Source organism: Melozone crissalis, unplaced genomic scaffold (genome assembly GCF_028551555.1).
Source record: "Melozone crissalis strain CALT ecotype California unplaced genomic scaffold, PUWL_Pcris_2 ptg000032l_1, whole genome shotgun sequence".
In the NCBI taxonomy this organism is placed as follows: Eukaryota; Metazoa; Chordata; class Aves; order Passeriformes; family Passerellidae; genus Melozone; species Melozone crissalis.
In genome coordinates this window covers 4,187,036-4,206,584 of record NW_026535810.1, presented here as the reverse complement: position 1 = coordinate 4,206,584, position 19,549 = coordinate 4,187,036, and the positions used below count along the sequence as shown (strand labels likewise).

Here is a 19,549-nt window from a genome sequence, read left to right as displayed (position 1 = left end):
TTGTGCCAAGGCTGGTGCCAGCACCCACCTCATGAGTACCACCAACCAACCACCTTGGACTCAGCACCTTCCAAATTCACCCCTGCCCCCACCCTCCTCAGACCCCAAATCCACCTTCCCAGCCCCAAATCTGCCTCTCAGCCCCAAATCTACCCCCAAATCCCTCCCAAGCCACAAATTCACTCCCCTCAGTCCCAACTCCGCCCCAACCCTAAATCCAAGCCCTAATTCATCCTTGCAGCCCCAAATCCACCCCCAGCCCCAAACTGCTGTTCAGCCCCAAATCCTCTCCCCAATCCCCCCTCACAGCCCAAAATCCACCACCCAATCCCAAATCTACCCCTAAATCTCCCCCAAAGCCACAAATCCACCCATCTCAGCCCCAATTGTGCCCCACCCCATATCCACCCCGTAGTCCCAAGTTTATCCCCAAATCTGACCTCCCAGCCCCAAATCCTCATCCCCCTCTCCCAACTCCACCCCAAATTCCCCCAGCTCCGAATTCAAGCAAATTCTCAGACCTAAATCCCCATTCCTTAGCTCCAAATCCTCATCCTCCAACCCAAAATACACCTCCCAGCCCCAAATCACACCTCCCCCTGCAGCATCTCACCCCTCCCATGCCCCGAACATTCCGTGCCCCCCAAAACCCAGATTCCTGTCCCCCAAAAGCCAGACTCATGATCCCCCCAAAAGCCAGACTCACGACCCCCACAAAATCCAGATTTGTGCTCCCCAAAAGCATGACTCATGTCCCCCAAAACTCATACTTTTTCCCCCACAAGAGCCAGCCTCGTGCCCCCAAAAATCCAGACGCGTGCCCCCCAAAGCCAGACTCGTGTCGGCAGTAGCGGGTTTTATTCTCCAGTTTCTTCTCCCTGGAGCGGGGCGGGCTCAGAGGGCGCAGTTCCCCTCTCCGTAGCGCCGGCACCTCATCACCTTCAGGTAGGTCTCCACCTTGTGCAGGTCCTTTTTGAAGCACGAGAGCAGCCCGTAGTTCTTGACCAGCGCGTCCCCCCCGCGCAGGTGGAGCTCGAATTTCTCGTAGGTGGCTTTGAGCACCTGCGGACCCCGTGGGCTGCGCTCCTCCAGCTCCTGCGGGACAACGGGGACACTCCGGGAGAGGCAGGGCCGGACAGGGGCGTCTCCCAGGGACAAACCTCCTGCCGAGCCCTGGGACAGGTCAGGGGCATTGCCCCCCGCTCTTAAATGGGGTTTCAGGTGGGGTTTTGTGTATCAGGAGTCCTTGTAAAGCATATGTATTGTATAAGTGGCTGTGCCCCAGTCCTAGTTATTCTAAATGAGTCACAGCTGCTGCCCAACTAAGGACTCCACAGCTGTAGCTCATTTAGAATAACTAGGACTGGGGAACAGCCACTTATACAATACATATGCTTTACAAGGACTCCTCCTACATTTCCCCTTTTTTCTTTTGCTGACAGATGTTCAAATATGATACAGATATTTAAGTACAAGACATACATTTCCCACAATCCATATTTTACCCCGAGACTCAAAGGCCTCGTACAACACACACACAGCTCTTTGCTCAAAGGCCGTATTCTTCACAGCTCTTGGCTGTCACAGCTCCTCGACTCAAAGGCTATGTTCTTCCACGGCTCTTGGCTGTCTTTCCCACAGTCCTGGCTCAAAGGCCATCTCACCTAATTCAGCACTCTGATTTCATGGGACCAACATCATCTGTGCTCTCTGAAGTGATTCAAAAGGGCTGGTTCATACCAGAATTGACTTTTTCTGAGTCTTACATCTAAATCTGTGTCCTTTTCCATTGATCTAAAATTATTTGATTACTTTTGCCTAAGTAGCTAGTTAAGTAAATTAGTGACCAACTAACTCAATTCCCCAGAATGCTTCAGCTGAATGTTCACACCAATCTTTATCTGAAAACTCATCAAATCACACAGATTCCTCTTGTCTGGCCCTCTTTCAGTAACCTTTTACTGCCCAGTTTTGGACAAACCAGGTTTGAGCACGATGTTGTCTCCTTGTTCTGTTTTCAAATCTGTATTCTTAAGGAATGAAATTGCAATAAGGCACATACCACCATTAAAATGCCTCCCCCATAAATCTTTTCACCAGGTTCAGTGTAGCATGCAGCAAACACACCTGTGAACAACAGCTCAGCAATGTGCTCAGGCCTTGGGGTCCTTGGCAAGCAACTTTCTCCAGCAGGGCCAGAATTTCACACAAGGATCCTTTTTCTTTGGTGGTCCCCAATCTGTGTCCCTTTCATGATGATCATGAGGCAGATTTTAAGAGCTGAAATGAGGGATGTGGGACTCCAGGTGGCTCTTCAAAATACAGTTTATTGTATACAAAATGCAGTTTATTCCATCCAAGAGGTTACAGCAGTCCAGGGTCATGGGCAACAGAGCTGTGCCTACAGCTGTCAGCTCCAGAGACCCTTAGTTTAGGTTCCAATGCATTCTATACTTTTGGTTCCAATGCATTATATATTTTTCTTTTAGTTACATTGCATTCTATACTTCTCTTTGCTGAGCATCTTCATACAGTAGAACCAATCTATACCTTAACTTTTATCTCTAGCCTATCATAACTACTGTAATTACCATATTCATGTTACTGTTCTCCAATCACTCAACGTTAATACATTACAATTTAAGCTGGAAGTTGTTTTTCAGTTTTCCTGCAGTGGAAAATTCTGAGACCTTTTTTCTACTTGCAACTTCGCTGACTTGTTTGCCTGTCTATCTTTGTGCTTGGTAAAAACATTTTCTTGTTTGAGATGGGTTTATCCTTTGCTCTAAGCCATAAAAACCCCTTCTAACTAACACACCCTTTGCCTCCTTGGTTATCCAGTAAGACTGGCTCAGCAATTCTTTTCTTCTATGTGGAGGATTTTATTAAGAGTTGGTTAGCTGAGAAAGGCCATACTGACATAATGCCACTGGTTAAGCTGAAAGAGGGAGATCAGCAGTCTCTGATTCAGTGACTGCTGACAGGCAAGAATGCCGGATGGCCTTGCTGCAACATGAGGAAAGGGAGGTGAGATTAGTCCTGAATATCTGCAGAATGTAACAGAAGAATAAGCACAAGAATGTAGAAGTAGGTGTAGTTGTTGATATGTAACTAACCAATCCTGAGCTCAACTTTTGCAATATGTATGAAGCTTATTAAGAACTATATTTAACCCGCCGTATTCGATCAATAAATCGGACTTGGATGAACCAATTGGTGTCTGGGTCTCCTTCCTCCGACAAATGGTGGAGAATGCGGGCAAAGGCAGCATTCTGAACGTTCGCTCTCTTGGATTATAAATTCGCCACGGTCGGGGAAGTTGGGTGAGAGTCCTTGCAGCCGGGACGGTGCCGGATTTTAAAAGCACCCTTGAGGATTACAAAAGGTATCTCAAGTCTCTACGTGTCGCCGAGAGCCTGGAAGGCTGCAACAGCACGCGCTGATATATAGGTATGGATAGGCAAGCGACATACGATTCCTTCTCCTCATATTTAGAAAGGCGAGGAGTAAAAGGGATAGATTTTAAAAAGGAATTACCAGGGTTATTAGCTTATGGTTATTCTAAAGCAATTTTTGCTAATTCATATACAGTTCATGAGATAGTAGAGTGGAAAAGGTTTGGGGATATCCTGTGGGATACAGTGTTAGATGATGATAAGTCAGCAAAGATATTTGGCAAGTTATGGCGGGTTGTGTATAATACGTTACTTCAGCAGGTCTCTGAGAGAAAGGCAGCAGAAAGGGCGACAGAAGCTCATAAGAGGAATATAGGGTATGGTCGTGAGGATGATCCCTTAGCACCTTCTGTAACTCAGATACTTATGCCTAAGGGTCCCCAGCAAAATGGTGTGGAAAATTTTCCCTTAGATACAGTGGAACCATCTGCACCCTTCCTGTCAGAGGGGGAGGAGGGCGAGTTGGATGGTGGGGGTGGGAGCAAGCCAGCTTTGCCTCCGCCGCCAGCTTCAGGCGGGTCGGATGGTGGGGGTGGGAGCAGGCCAGCTTCGCCTCCGCCGCCACCTTTGCCTCCGCCGCTTCCCCCGAGCGGGCCGCCTCCGCGGGGGGGCCACTTCCCCCGCGCGAGTCGTCTCCGGTTTCACTGTCAGCTCCAGCAGCGGGGGGGGCCGCTTCCCCCGTGCGAGTCAGCTCCTGCTCCACCGCCTTCCCCGTGCGAGAACTCGGTCTCGGTACCGAAGTGCCAGCAGCATAGCACCCTTAAAGAGTCAGATCCCATCCCGGGGGCACACAGTGACCTATGGGGGGAGATGCCTAAACAGAGGAGGGAAGCTTGGGCTGCTGTGGCAAAAGAAGTAATGCAGATGGGGGATGGCGAGGCGGTGGAAGTAGCTTCTAATCTTGCATGTCCGGTCACATACACACCACAGTATGATGCACAGGGGAACCTTACACATAATATAGCGGAATATACTCCCTTAGATTGGAAGATGTTAGCTCAATTACGTTCTATGGTTAGTTTGGAGTAAAAAGTGAACCTGTTAAGCAAATGCAAGAGTGTTAGCTACTTTAGGGGCAAATTGGACTACTGAGGAAGCTTTAGAGCGAATGGCATTAATGCCAACAGCTTCACAGGCATTTATAGTAGAAACTTTAAAGGAATTAGGATTAGGGTTACAAAGGCAAGCAGAGTCTACTCAAAATCAGGTGTTAGCTGCTCAGAATCAGGTGTTAGCTGCTCTTGCTCCTCTCCGAAGCGGCTCACTGGTGGACACGCAGAGCTCGAGACCATTCATCAAGTGTTACTGATGCGGCAATGAGGGACATACGCGCCCAGACACAAGAACCGCCGTGACATCAGAGACATCAGCTGCTGCCGTAACATCACTGTCACCTCCTGTCTGCAACAGCAACAGCAGAGAGCCTCGGTTTGGTTTTATCAGCAGCAGTAGACGTCACACTAATGACGAACCGGCCTGAGAGGATACAAACTGGAGTAAAGGGTCCTCTTATATTAAATGGATAAAGATGCGGAGCATTGTTATTAGGACGTTCTTCAATAACTATGCTGGGATTATTTGTATTGCCTGGTGTTATCGATGTGGATTATACAGGGGAAATACAAATCATGGTTTACACCCTTTATCCTCCTATTAAAATAACAAAAGGACAACGCATTGCACAATTAATACCACTATCACAAATGACATCTGGTATACCATCATTTACTGGACAAACACGGGATGAAAAGGATTTTGGCTCTACTGGTGTTACACTTTTAACTGTGGATTTACAAAATAGACCAAAACAAAAAGTGGAAATTACCCATGGGCATCAAAGCATAACCCTTTATGGATTATTGGATACAGGAGCTATTACAGCTTTTACAGATGCAGGAAAGAAATCAAGGCGTGCTGCTGTCACCTGGCAAGAAAAAGGACTATGGAAGCATCAACTTCTTACAGCAGATCCTGCAGATAGTTTACAAACTTTGGAATTGTTGGCAGTAGTATGGGCAGTGTCCAACTTACAGGAGCCTTTAAATGTGGTCACAGACTCTATGTATGTTGCCGGAGTAGCCAGACGAATAGAGGAAGCAGCAATTAAGGGAGTGAATAATAAACGATTGTATGAGTTATTGATACAATTAAGGAAAGCTTTACGAGAGAGAAATGCAGTGTATTCTGTGATTCATATTAGGAGCCATAAATGGTCTGAAGGTTTAGGAGAAGGGAATGAACGTGCAGACAAATTGGTTACTTTACCCATTGATAACTCTTGTCCTATTGATAAGCATACATTGGCCAGAGAAGCACATAGTAAATATCATCAAAATGCAAAGGGATTAGCAAAGCACTTTGAGCTGTTTGTCAGAAGCTAAAGCCATTGTTAGAGCATGTCCAACATGTAGTTATCATAATGGTAGAATAAGTTTAGGCATTGGAGTTAATCCTCGAGGTTTAGAAATAAATGAGAAATGGCAAATGGATGTTACACATATAGCTAGATTTGGTAAAGTTAAGTGTGTGCATGTCACTATAGATACATATAATCATTACATATGGGCTACGGCTCAGGCAGGAGAAAAAGCTACACATGTTATCAGGCACCTGTTAAGTTGCTTTGCTGTCATGGGAGTCCCAAAGAGTATCAAAACGGATAATGGTCGAGCTTATGTGAGTGCTAGGGTCCAGAAATTGTTGAATCAGTGGTCTGTTAGGCATGTGACAGGTATTCCACACTCTCCTACTGGATAGGCAATAGTGGAAAGAGCAAATGGTACCCTTAAGTAGTATATTGAAAAGCATCAAGATATAAAGGACCCACAATCATGTTTGGCTAAGGTTCTGTATGTGATCAATCATTTATGTATTTTTGGGGAAGACGATATCCCCTCCTGCAATTAAACATCATCCGAGGTCAGGTCAGGAAATTAAAACCCGACTACAGGATTATGGGAAAAACCTGCAAAAGTATTATACTGGGGTCGGGGATATCTTTGTGTTTCCTCACCTACAGGGCCTTTGTGGGTGCCTGCTAAGTGGACTAAACCTGTTTTTGATACAGCCTCTGGTGGACTGTCTCACGGAGGAGGACAAGGAGCTACTGGGGAAGAAACTGTTTCTAATCCTACGATCACTACTGTTATAGTTGAAGGGACACTTGAAAGTGTTGGACAGAGCACTGACACGTCACTATCGGACGGCCCAGGAGCCGATTGGTTTTATTGACTCATTATCAACTTTTCGTTTAACAAATCCAGCAAAGGAACATTGCCTTGACTGTCACGATCCACACTGTGCTGCCTGGATAGCCCTATATTGTAGGGGTTGTGATAGAACTTTTTGGATAGAACAATCATTATTATGGGATTTGTGGTGTCACATTTGTAAGCACGAGCACACGTGGGGTAAAAGCTGGCAAGATGAATTAAGGAGACAAACAGGGCTAAATGCATATGTAGCTTTAAATCTTTATGAGTCTCCTGAACAAAAAAATTCTTGCTTATTATCGATGGGAAGTACAATGTGTTGTGAATAGAATTAAGGTTCAAGGTAAATCACGTATAGTCTCTGTAAGGTGTAGAAAATTAGTACCTTTAACGCAACGTTCGATTGTAGGGTCCTTCAGAGGGAATTCTGAAAGAGCACTAGACTGCTGCATTGAAAAGTTGCAAAAATTAAGTTTGCAAGTAACAGCACCAGTGAAATTAGGAGCAGCAAAACTGAAAACAGATAAGAAAAAGAAGGTAAGATAGGGAACGACCTCATCTAAATAAGGCTATTAGTGATTGCTAATTAGCTTTCTATGATTAGGGCAATTTCACATCTATGGGACCCTGCCTTGTGGGATGCTGTAGCTCCACGGGACCCTGCTTCGTGGCATGCTATAGGTGTTGAAGAACAAGAACAGCGATTATGAGATAAGATACATGTTGCATTAAAGAAGGAGCTTGAATTGGTAGCTGTATATAGTAAGAAAGCTGAAGAGGCTTTGCAATCACCACCATTGAACTGGTTGGATTGGATCACACAGACAAATTTTAATACTGATCCTTTCCTATATACACTTCCTTGTTATGTTTGCAAAAAGGATAATGATAAGTGCTATGCTTGGGTAGCTGTGCATTGTGCTGATTGTAATAAGGTTTATTGGTACTCACAAAGATCAATAGGAAATTTATGGTGTAGACCTTGTTTTGGGAAGTGGATTCAAGATTTTGTCTGGGTTAGAGCTCTTGAGCAAAGTACTGGCCTGCCAGGAAGGGCAGGATTAAAGCTTTTTGAGAGTGCAGAACAAGTGGCTATAGCACATATAAGGTGGAAATTACAGCAAGTACTTAGAGAGCTTGAAATTACTACATCCTCACGCATCATAGCAGCTCGCTATAAAGCTGATTTGCCTTTAAACTTACCTCACGCTATACCCGTAAGCAAGGATGCTGATTTGGAATTAGACCAGTGTATTCAGAAATTGACTCAGCCTTACAATAGACATTCTAACAAACCAGGGAAAAGACAACGAAGAAAGGAAAAACAGAGAAAGCAGAAAGAAAAATGAGGTTTGTTTTTATTATATTGCTCAATGCTGTAGCAAGTGAAGCAGTAGGAATAACGCATTTTAGTCAGCCAAGAGAAAATCTATGGGTAACACTTGCTAATCAAATTAATCAATCATCGCTTTGTCTTAGTCTTGGAGGAGTCACTAACCCATTTCTAACATGCCTGGTGGGAACATGTCAAACATCACATTGCCAGCACAGCAAGGATATACTGCGGGTCAGAGTGATGGCTATCGCCAATGCTTACTAATCCAATCACTTAACACCTCCTTGCATTCTCCTCCTGAAGAATTAGATCTTTTTGGAAGTGCAAATGCCAGTATGCCTAACATTACAGCTGGAGGATAGTTTAGTTTCAAACCCTTGGATGTTCAAAATTTAAATCAACCTAAAGACACATGGGCCACCTTGGATTCATCCCTGAATTTGAGTGAATTCTCTCCACAGCATTACAGTCAATGTAACGGCACAAACATCACGGCACCAATGAAATTACCTACAGGAATATTTCTAATTTGTGGAGACAGGGCGTGGAATGGTGTACCAGCTAAGCCACAGGGTGGACCCTGTTATTTGGGAAAATTGTCCTTGTTTCACCCTAATGTATCCTTGCTAATGCAGCTCAGTCAAGCATCAAACAGGAAAAGGCGTAGTATACATGACTTGGACTGCAGCCAGATAGGAGATCCAAAGTTTTGGGGTACATTCAGACAAGTAGTAGTTTCAACTATCTTACCAGGAAGATCTGCCAATAAAGCTATGAATTTAGCAAAACAATTAGGGTGCTGGACAAGAAATGAGCTGAACAAGACATCCCAAATTCTGGATATGATGACTGCAGATGTGCAAAGTGTTAACCATACTGTTTTACAAAATAGAGCTGCTGTAGACTTTTTGCTCTTAGCACAAGGGCATGGATGTGAAGAATTTGAGGGAATGTGTTGTATGAATTTGTCTGATCATTCGGTGTCCATTCATACTAAGATAAAAGAACTACAACAGGGACTTCACAATCTCAAAGAAGAAGAAGGTTTAGGAATTGACGAATGGCTTAAAGGCTTAGGGCTTGGACCATGGCTAAGGAACATTGTGATCTATGCTATAGGACTACTGGGTGTAGTTTTACTGTTTTTGCTTATTTTGCCTTGTGTCTTTAATTGTATTCAAAACATGGTCAGTCGTATGATAGCAAAAATGCAGACTAGTCTTCTTGCTCAAGAAGAAAACGGGGGAAATGTGGAGGATTTTATTAAGAGTTGGTTAGCTGAGAAAGGCCATACTGACATAATGCCACTGGTTAAGCTGAAAGAGGGAGATCAGCAGTCTCTGATTCAGTGACTGCTGACAGGCAAGAATGCCGGATGGCCTTGCTGCAACATGAGGAAAGGGAGGTGAGATTAGTCCTGAATATCTGCAGAATGTAACAGAAGAATAAGCACAAGAATGTAGAAGTAGGTGTAGTTGTTGATATGTAACTAACCAATCCTGAGCTCAACTTTTGCAATATGTATGAAGCTTATTAAGAACTATATTTAACCCGCCGTATTCGATCAATAAATCGGACTTGGATGAACCAATTGGTGTCTGGGTCTCCTTCCTCCGACACTTCTATACTAAAACTTGCTTCCATCTCTATTCCTTCATCAGACTCTACATTTAAAAATCTTTCTGCTAAGCACACATATCTGTGAGACTTTCTTGTCAAACTTTCATCCTTCCCAAGAGCAGATGAGGGAAGCTTCAGACAGAGAAGAAGAAAGGCCTCACACTCTTTGTTTGAGGAGCTTGCCTCTGGCTGTGCTGGTGCACAGGGCACGTCCTCTTCACCAGGACGCTGCTGGAGCTCAGCTCTGTGTCCCAGTAGTACTCTGGGGACAGCAGCCGGGTGGGTTTGTGCTGCAGGAGGTACCTGTTGAGGTGGCTCTCGTGGTGCCAGGGACCCTCAATGCCATTTTCTCTGTCCTGCAGCAGCCCTGCAGAGCAGGCTCTGCTCAGCTTGTACACCTCAGCCACGCTGCCCCCATAGAAGCTGGCAGTGTAGTGGAAGTCCCCTTGTCCCTCAGGGACGGCAGGTTGTGACTCAGAGTGTTTCTCAGAGGCTTTGTCCTCCTGCTGTGGGGTGACCTGCCAGGAGCTGATGGTGGCCACCAAGGCATCGATGATCTCCACGCCAATGTGTGCCAGGAGCTGGACATTGATATCCACGGAGTACAGATAATCCACCTCGTGCTGGAACTGGCTCTGGTGTAGGAGCTGAGGATGTCCATGCGGCTCCTGGAGATGTCCTGCCACCTGGGGTCATGCTGGACAGGGGTGACAAACAGGTGGTTCTCAGGGGCCATCTGAAGGTGGGAGACCTTCTCGGGACAGTCTGTGAACAGGTAGAAGTTCACGGGGTGCCCAGCAAGGAAGTATTTGTTGGCAGAGCTCATGAACCCTTCGATGAACTGGACATAGCTAAGAGACATGGAAAGGAAGAGAAGGGAGAGGCTCCTTCTGCTGAGGAGTGACAGCTTTTCAAATTCATTTTCTTTCTCTTTTTCTATCTATTGCTCCTTTTTATGATGTTAGTGTCCTTTATTTAACACAGCTGCTGGGTTTTTCTCTGCAAAGAGTTTTGTTATTTTGCCTTTTATTATACCTTTTTGTTTCCAACACTACCACAGAAGCCATCCTGCTGATTTTATGCCTTCTAAGCTAGCTGAGCTATCTTGGGTGTGATATAAATCTCCAAGAGCTTATGAGACCTGGCTCAAAGAGGAAAATATTACTCTGCTGTGAGCTGTTTTCACTCTTTGGCCAGTTGGGGCCAAGCTCTGTGGAGACTCTGGAAAGAGTCAGGAGTTTTCATTATTATTTTTTTTTTAGCATTCAGTAAGAATCCTTTCTGTATCCTTTAGTATAGTATAGTATTTATAATATAATATATAAAAATTAATTATACATATAATTAATTATTATATGTAATTTTTATATAACATTATATATTATTATTTTTATATAAATTATATATTGTTATTTTTATATAAGATATACATAGTATATGTAATTATATATATAATAATATATGTAATCATATATGTATAATTTATATATAGAATATATATAATTTTCATTACTATCTTTTTAGCATTCAGTAAGTATCCTTTCTGTATCCTTTGGTATAGTATAATATTTTTAAGATAATATATAATAATTAATTATATATAAAATTAATAATTATATATGATAGTCAAAGTATATAAAATAAAATAAAATAAAATAAAATAAAATAAAATAAAAATAATAATAAATTAGCCTTCTGAGAACCTGTAGTCAGATTCATCATTCCTTCCTTCACCCCTTGCAGATACAATCATGCTCCACCAGCAGTACTGCAGAGAGGTTTAACTATTTGACAAGAAATAAAGGACAAACCAGTACTTTTCAACAGCAAAAGTGACCACTCCAGTGACCAGGTTCTTCTGCAGATATTGAGCATCCAGGATGTCTCTGCTGAACGTGCCTTCCCAGACAACTGGAGCCAGCCATGGTGTCAGCACCAGCACATCCCTCCTCCTGCAAGGGCTTGGCAATGAAGGCAGGCTTGAGATGGCCCAGGAAATTCATCAAAACAAACACAGATGTAACACTGAATTAATCATTCCAGTCTCACTTTGAAATCACAGCATAGGTTTCTGATTGCAGCACAGATTTCTGAATAGGCAATTCCAGAAAATAATTTATCCCAGTGACCAAAAATGTTAATTCCATAGGTGTTTACACATCAGGTATGATGGTGACTGCCATCACAAAAAATAGTATTTTGACTTTTTGGCTTCTGAGTTGTGACAGAGGATGCAAAAAACTGAATTAAGATAAAATTAAACCAAAATATTTTCAACTTTCATCATCATTACCTGGTTTCCTTTCTGAAAGTAACAAATTACAGATTCTTCATCTATGCATTTTTGATGGTTTATGGAAGAGTTGATTTTCTAGTCAGGCTTCTATTTCATTCAGTCTGGCTCTCGGCTATCCTGTCAGTGCCACTCTGTGTTTCTGACATCAATGGGATTTCATGGTCATGATATTCCATTGTGCCAGAGCAGGTGCACTTACCATGGAAGCATCAGAGATGTTTCATCTATTTTTCTGCAAATGAAAATAAAAAAAAAATATTGGAAATATTATACAGGGAGAAATAAAGGGTACATAAATGAATTGTGGCACAGAAGTTCCAGATTTTTTTTTTTTTATGAGAGATGAGCACCGCAAGAGATCTTTGTGTGGTTCAATGTCAGTGAGCATCCAGACTCCACCACAAGCACTATTTTTTTATTTACATGAGTTCATATACAATGTGACCCTGCAGGGTGGCTCATATCAAAATGGAAATTTGCACTTCCAGGGCATGGATCTGGTGCCTAAAAAGGAGTCTTTTAGGTGAGTGTTGTCCTCACGGCCTGGACTGATCCTTTGGTAAACTCATTCCTGTGGTGGTGTTTGCAGGGGTACCAGGATGAGGGAAGAGATGAGAATCTTGACTCCATGTTTCAGAAGGCTTGATTTATTATTTTATTATATATATTATATTAAAAGAAAATTATATATTAGAACGATACTTAATGAATAGAAGAAAGAATTTAATCAGAAGGCTTGAAAGGAAAGAAATGGAATCATAATAAAGTCTTGTGACTGACCAGAGAGTCTGAGCCAGCTGACTGTGATTGGCCATTAATTAAAAACAACCACATGAGACCAATCACAGATGCACCTGTTGCATTCCACAGCAGCAGATAACCATTGTTCACATTTCACTTCTGAGGCCTCTCAGCTTGTCAGGAGAAAACATCCTAACAGAAGGATTTTTCATAAAATATGTCTGTGACGCTCTCCTGTATGTCCATACCTCTTTTATTACTTTTTCATTTTGCAGAATGAACTTACAGGACTGAATCATCTCCAGGGGAGGCTTTGTGTTCCTGAGCTCTGGCTGGGGAGAAAGGGTAGTGGTACCTTGGACAGGATAAGAAGGCAATGAGTCAATGATAAAACCAAAATCAACCTCTCACCCACTTCCATTGTGACTGAAACTATAAAACAAATCTAACAGAACATTTGTGGGGTCAGTATGGTGATGAGGATTTGCAAATCCCAGCTGTTTCAAGACAGGATGCAAAAAATGTGTATTTTATGATTGGCTTTTGGAAAATATTAAAATGAATATTATATGTGTTATGTCAGAAAGTGATGCTGTATTAATTTTCTTAAGTAGTGTGTTAAATAGAGTTTTAGGTTATAACATAATGTTAAAATAGAAACTGTGCCATGTAAGAGACTTTTTAAAGAGAGGACTCAGCAGCCACAGGACACCTGAATCTTTCAGAGAAAGAGAATTTATTGCTCCCTTATCAGAGGAAATGAACTTCTTCCCACCTCGCTCCGCCCTGAAGACGCTGTTAGGATTCAGAGGAAGAAGCTGACACTGACCAGACAGAATCCTGTGTTTGAATGGAATTTACGCATCATGTATGAGGTGTATGAATATGCAACAGGCTGTTGCTTTTAAGGGGTAATCCTCTGTTCATATGGGTCCTTTTTTGGGCTTATTTTGCCCAGAAAGAGGCACCCAGATGTCTGTAACTCTTTGGGGTTTTTTTGTCTCGTATTGTCCTAATCCAAATTGTCAAAATTTTCATTACTCCAGTTATATTACTATTTTTATAACCATTTTATTACTATTAAATTTTTAAAATTTTATTAAAAAGTGATTGGTGTTTTTCACACAGGAGTTTAGCCTAAAGTTATCTGAAGATCAATCAGCTCTGAGGATCTGCGAGTCATTTAATTTGCCCCAGACTGTTTGCACCAAAGGAAATGTGTGTGCTTTGAGCAGAGCTTGGTCTCAGCTGATGCCAGAACTCTGCAGCTGCCTCTTGAATCCAGATATTCACAGCACCCCTTGGCTCTGGCCATTCTGTGGGATCTGAGTGTAAATTTAAACAAAAATGTGAGCATTTGTGCTCACATTTGAGCATTTGATGCTCTGCTGCAGAGAAAGAATGGCTGAAAATTTGTCTTGATTCCTACAACTGGAACAGATCTTCAATATTGTTCCAGCCAACTCTGAATTAACCCCACCTGCTCTGATTTCAGGCTCCAGAACACTGAATACACACCTGTCCTGGTTTGAAAGGAAGTGAGATTTTGGGAGTTTGAAGTCAAACCAATCAGTGCTCAGATTTCAATGTTGGCATGAAACCAACCACCACGAAACAACATTTTTAGATTGAAGAATACTTGAAATATTCTCGATATTATATATATATATATATATATATATATAAATAAATATATATAAAATATATAACATATCTTTTATAGATATATAATATTATATATAAAATGTATATTTTTATATATAATGTATTATATATAATTATTCAGACTTTTAGAATTTCACAGAAAAGGTTAAAAGTGTTCACACCTTGCTTATTTTCATATTTTGAATGTAAAAGGAGATTTTGAATTTGTGTAAATTCAAAGCTTACATTGTACCTGCATTAGTTAGAAGAAACCTGTCTGAGTCTGGGCAGTAGAAAGAAATTCTTGTTGAGAATAATTGTCAAAGGTTAAACACCCACCAGATTGCACCAGTGATCCCTGCTGTCACTAGAATAGCCAGGCCATGTAATTTTGTCATTCCCATCTCCTTAGTGCTGCAAAGCAAGATTGTGAACTCTGGATTGACAGCAAAGTGGGGAAAAAACCCAAAACAAACACAAAAACAAAAAGGCAGCAAATACTGGTTATGAAATACTGAATAAGTATTTTGTTTTGCACTGCAAGTCTGGACATAATACAGAGAAAAATTAGTTTTTCTAGATAGAAAGTTTGACATCTAGGTATTTATAATACATACTACATATTTACACAGTGAGCTCTCATTTTACAATAGTATAGTAAACCATTTTTAATTGTTCAAAGCAATAATTCTCATACCAGATTTTCTCTGAATCAGGTTTTATTTTTTTCCCCAGCCAGTGCCCTCTCTGATCTTGGTCTTTCTTTCTTCCTTTCCCTCTGTCCCTGCCTTTTTCTGTTGTTTTTCTATTATATTTTGTTATTTTATTTTTTAATTTTATTTTATTTATTTTTGTCTAGCTCTCCATTTTGACCTTGCCGCCTTGATTTTCCTGCTCTGCCCCTCACTGCTCAGTTCTCTTTTTTTCTAATTTGAAAGTCACAGTCCTTTTCTCTGGCTCAGCTTCTCCATCCATTCTGGGGCTGTTCACAACTGGGGTTCGGCCACATCTTCCTTTGTCCCAGCCTTCTGAAAAGTCTCTGGGGCATTCTGTTTGTCAATATTGACCATCCTCTGATTTCAGCATCTCCTCCTGCTGTCACCCGTTTCTCAGCCTAATTTCTTATCTATATCACAATTTTACAAGCCATGAGTTCTACAGCATTTCACTAGCAAGCTACAAAATAGCCCCGTCTCTCTCTCTACAAGGTCTTTTTAGGGGAAAAAAACTTATCCAATTAAGAAATGACGCCTCAACTATTTCTGCTTTTAACCCAAAAACCAATCACCCGTGGCCCACAATGTGGATTTTTTTTTATCCAAATACACAAAACCACCCAAACCCATGGAGAAGAAGGTGAAGGAGAAGGAGGAGAAGGAGAAGGAGGAGGACAAAAAGGGAAGGAAGAGAAAAAGGAGGAGGAGAAGAAGAAGGAGAAGAAGGTGAAGGAGGAAAAGGAGAAGGGGGAGAAGGTGAAGGAGGAGAAGATGAAGGAGGAGAAGGTGAAGGAGGAGAAGGGGGAGAAGAAGAAAGAGAAGAAAAGAAGAAGAAAGAAGGAGAAGGAGGAAAAGGGAAGGAGGAGAAAAAACAGAAGAAGAAGCAGAAGGAGGAGAAGGGGGAGAAGGTGAAGGAGGAGAAGGGGAAGAAGAAGAAAGAGAAGAAGAGAGAAGGAGAAAGAAGGAGAAAGAAGGAGAAGAAGGAGGAGAAGGGGAAAAAGAAGGAAGAGAAAAAGAAAGAAGGAGAAGAAGGAGGAGAAGGTGAAAGAGAAGGAGGAGAAGGGGGAGAAGAAAAAAGAAAAGAAAGGAGAAGAAAGAAGGAGGAGAAGAAAGATCAGCCACCACCCTAAAACCTCCATCTTGCTCTATATATATTACTATATTCTAAACCCTTAAACTCTAAGTTTAAGGTGATATCACCCTGTGATATTACACACTTCTATTCAAACTCTACACTCACAATCCCAGTTCTATCATTCCATTTTGGAAGCTTCTCCATGGCCTCAGGTCAAATGCAGTGTTCTCTTGGAGGTCAGTGCCTGGCAGCACAGAAAATCCAAAATTCTCATTTTCCAGGGTTCCAGCACTCACCTGTGGTTCTCCCAACGCTCACACCCCAGCAGCTGCAGCTCTCTGCTGCTCCCAGCCATGCTGAACCAGTACCAGCTCCCAGATCCTCCTGTGTGTGTGTCAGCCCTGGGCTCGGGGCCAGCAGGAGCCTCCACCCCAATCCTCACCTTTTGTGGGAGTGCTGACACCTGAGCAATGGGGAAACAACAAGAAACCTGCAGCAGCCAGTTATTCCCTGGCACTGCAACCTGTGTGGGTTACCTAAACACAGAGCCAGACCAAATTAAGGGGATGAAAAGTGGTTTTATTGATTGAATATGGGTGTGTATTGAATGTTTGGGTGTCTTCTCTCTGGGCTGTATCTCACTCTAAGTTGGAGTCATATGCAGTGAGTTGGATTTCCCCTCTTAATGGTGTCTTTCACACCTAAAAATATTATTGATACTTAATCCTTGGGTACTGCTGTCTCTGTGGAACCTCAAGTAATATTAAAGACCAGTGCAATAATTATTTAATGTCCTGGTTGAGATGGAGACAACAAAAAGCAACACACTCCATTTTCAGAAGGCTTCAAACTGTTCTTATTATGGCCTGCATGCTTTTTATACATTCTTACAAAGCTCATAAGTTCACACTTTACTCATTGGTCACCAGAGACAAAGTGCTCATTGGAATATGTAGTTGAAGTTTCTCTTATTCTCCTTCTTTCTTTCTTGGTTTCTGTGCCAGCAACCTTGGTAGAAAATTCTTTTAGGGGTAAACATGGATCCTCTTCTCAAACTCCTCTCTGGCTCACAGAAGTCACTGTAAAACCTCTTCCACAATTTAATGGACAGAGAAACTAAAGCATTGATAAGTGAAGAGTTTTACCCATCATGAGCCACCAGCAAAGTACAAATATCCTGAGTTCTGCTCTGATGCTTTGTCACACAGACACAGTGACTTGGGAGAAGGAAGAAAAAAAGTATGAAAGTGCTACAATAGTTAGCACATAAAAAAATTAACAAGCAAACAACCAACAGCAGCAGAGCAACGCTTTCCATGAGGTTTAGAAAAAAGAGGGGAAATTATTCCCTCTAATTCTGTTCCCAGCTCTCTTGGGCTTTGAAGGATAATGTACTGGGAGATATTTTAGCATCCTGGGAAATCTCCTGCTCAGCTGAAGTGACAAAAGCCTGCAGGAACTGTTTGTGCTCACAGCTTTTAACAAAGCAGCCACCAACAAAGCAGCTTCCAGCCACTGGAGAGAGACAGAACAGCACAGGGGTAAGGTTTAGCTTAGTAGAAGAGAGACAAGCATAGATATGATCTCTCGTTAGACAAAAAGCTTTTAATTTATTTTTCTGTAGGTTTGTTAGAGCTGTTTCTTCTCATCTGATCTCACCTGAGCTCTGAAAATTCCAACATAAGTTGTGAGTGTCCTGGAAATGGCATTCCCAGTTTTTATCGAGAATTGGAGCAGGACAAGGGAGAATGGCTTCGAACTGAAAAGGAATAAGTTTAGATTAGATATTGGAAAGAAATTCTTCTCTGGGATGGTGGGGAGGGTGCCCCTGGATCCCTGGAAGTGCCCGAATCCAGGTTGGACAGGGCTGGGAGCAGCCTGGGACAGTGGAAGGTGTCCCTGCCATGGCAGGGGTGGGTTGGGATGGGCTTTAAAATTCTCCCAACACAAACCAGTCTGGGATTCTGTGATTTTGTGATTCTGGGATACTGTGATTTTGTGATTCTATGGTTTTTTGATTCTGTGATGCTGTGAGCACTTTTCAAGAGAAACATGGACATTTTTCTCAAAGTGTGAGAAAGAAGAGAAAGGGATTGCTTGGAAAGGAAAGCAGATTTGGATTTGACAGATTAAAAGACTAGAAATATGGAAATTTCTAATTGTACTTGATGTGCTTTTAAAAGTCTTACGACCTCTGTTGAGAGTATAAGTCAAATATAACCTTTCCCTCACTCTCTCTCTGTGTTTTCTATGCAATAGCAGTGCTTCTGGGCATGTTTATGTGGTCAAAAGGCATTTTTATTCTACTTTCAGTGGACTAGAATGTAAAAAACATTCACCATTATTTTTACATTGAAAAGCTTCATTCTTGAAACATGGAAGTTGGCTTTCTGTGCCACCTGAGAGTGATCTGTTAGTTGAGGAAGGTATCTGAAATGCTCCCGTTAATCACCCTTTTAAAATTAAAAGTAGAGTCAGTCAATTCTGACACTTTCAATTCTTTTAATTTAAAATTAAAGTAGTGCCAGTCAATATTCTAAGGTACTTTCAAAGTAGATCTGGAATTTTTAAAGTCAATAATAGAATGGGGAACTATAATTTTTCTTTTTTTAATATCCTTTTGGTTCAGGCACTTCTCGATAATGGTCTGTATTCTATAGCCTGCTAAAACACTTAAACGAGGTTTTTTCCTTGTTCTGCTTGAATTTCTACTGGCTACATTGAAAAATGAGTTACCCGCCTTTCCTGTCAGTATTTACCACAGCTTAAATCTCATGGAACGCTGGGAGATGTGAAAGCCATCCTTACAAATGAATTTGTATTTAGTATTTTGTCACTTTATTATCTGGAAGCAGTGATGTATTTATTATGAAATATGTAAGTTATGTAATCAGATTGATTCTACAGAGACTATCTATATGCAAGAGAAAAATTTAATTTGAAATAAATATTTCGAAACTCAAATAATGATATCACAAAAATACATATTTCTTTTTCTTCAGAACATTAATGGATTTTTTTCTCTTAATGTCTTCCATAGAAAATATTTTGTGAATAACAAATAATGAACATCATTCTAGAAAGTCAGTTGAGTATTGGATAGGAATGTGCAGGAATATGTAAAAAAAATGTTGTTTGAAATCTTCCCTAAGAAGTGAAAATAAGAGGCATAAACATCATACTTCAGGTATTTTGTGAAAAATTAAGATTAATTCTATCAATTAATGCAAAAGATCAAACACGCATTTAATAATGTTGTCTCTTCCCCTCTGACTGTGTTTTAAGTTAAGATAAGGTCTGTGAAGAAATCAGTGAAGCCTAACTATTTTCTTGGAGCCAAGATTCCAATCACCAATCCTGCTGTAGGCCACAAAAATAATTCAGAAGTTAAATAATAAGGAATGGTTAAATAATAAGAAATGTCAATTAAATAACTGGTGTGGAATCTCTAGTT

The 19,549-nt window shown here is 41.5% G+C and overlaps 1 pseudogene; it reads right to left on the bottom strand.

Annotated features, from left to right (window-relative positions):
* Positions 1-894: 894 nt before the first annotated feature.
* On the bottom strand, positions 895-14,708 carry LOC128940069 (histo-blood group ABO system transferase 2-like; annotated as a pseudogene).
* Between the last annotated feature and the right edge of the window lie 4,841 nt (positions 14,709-19,549).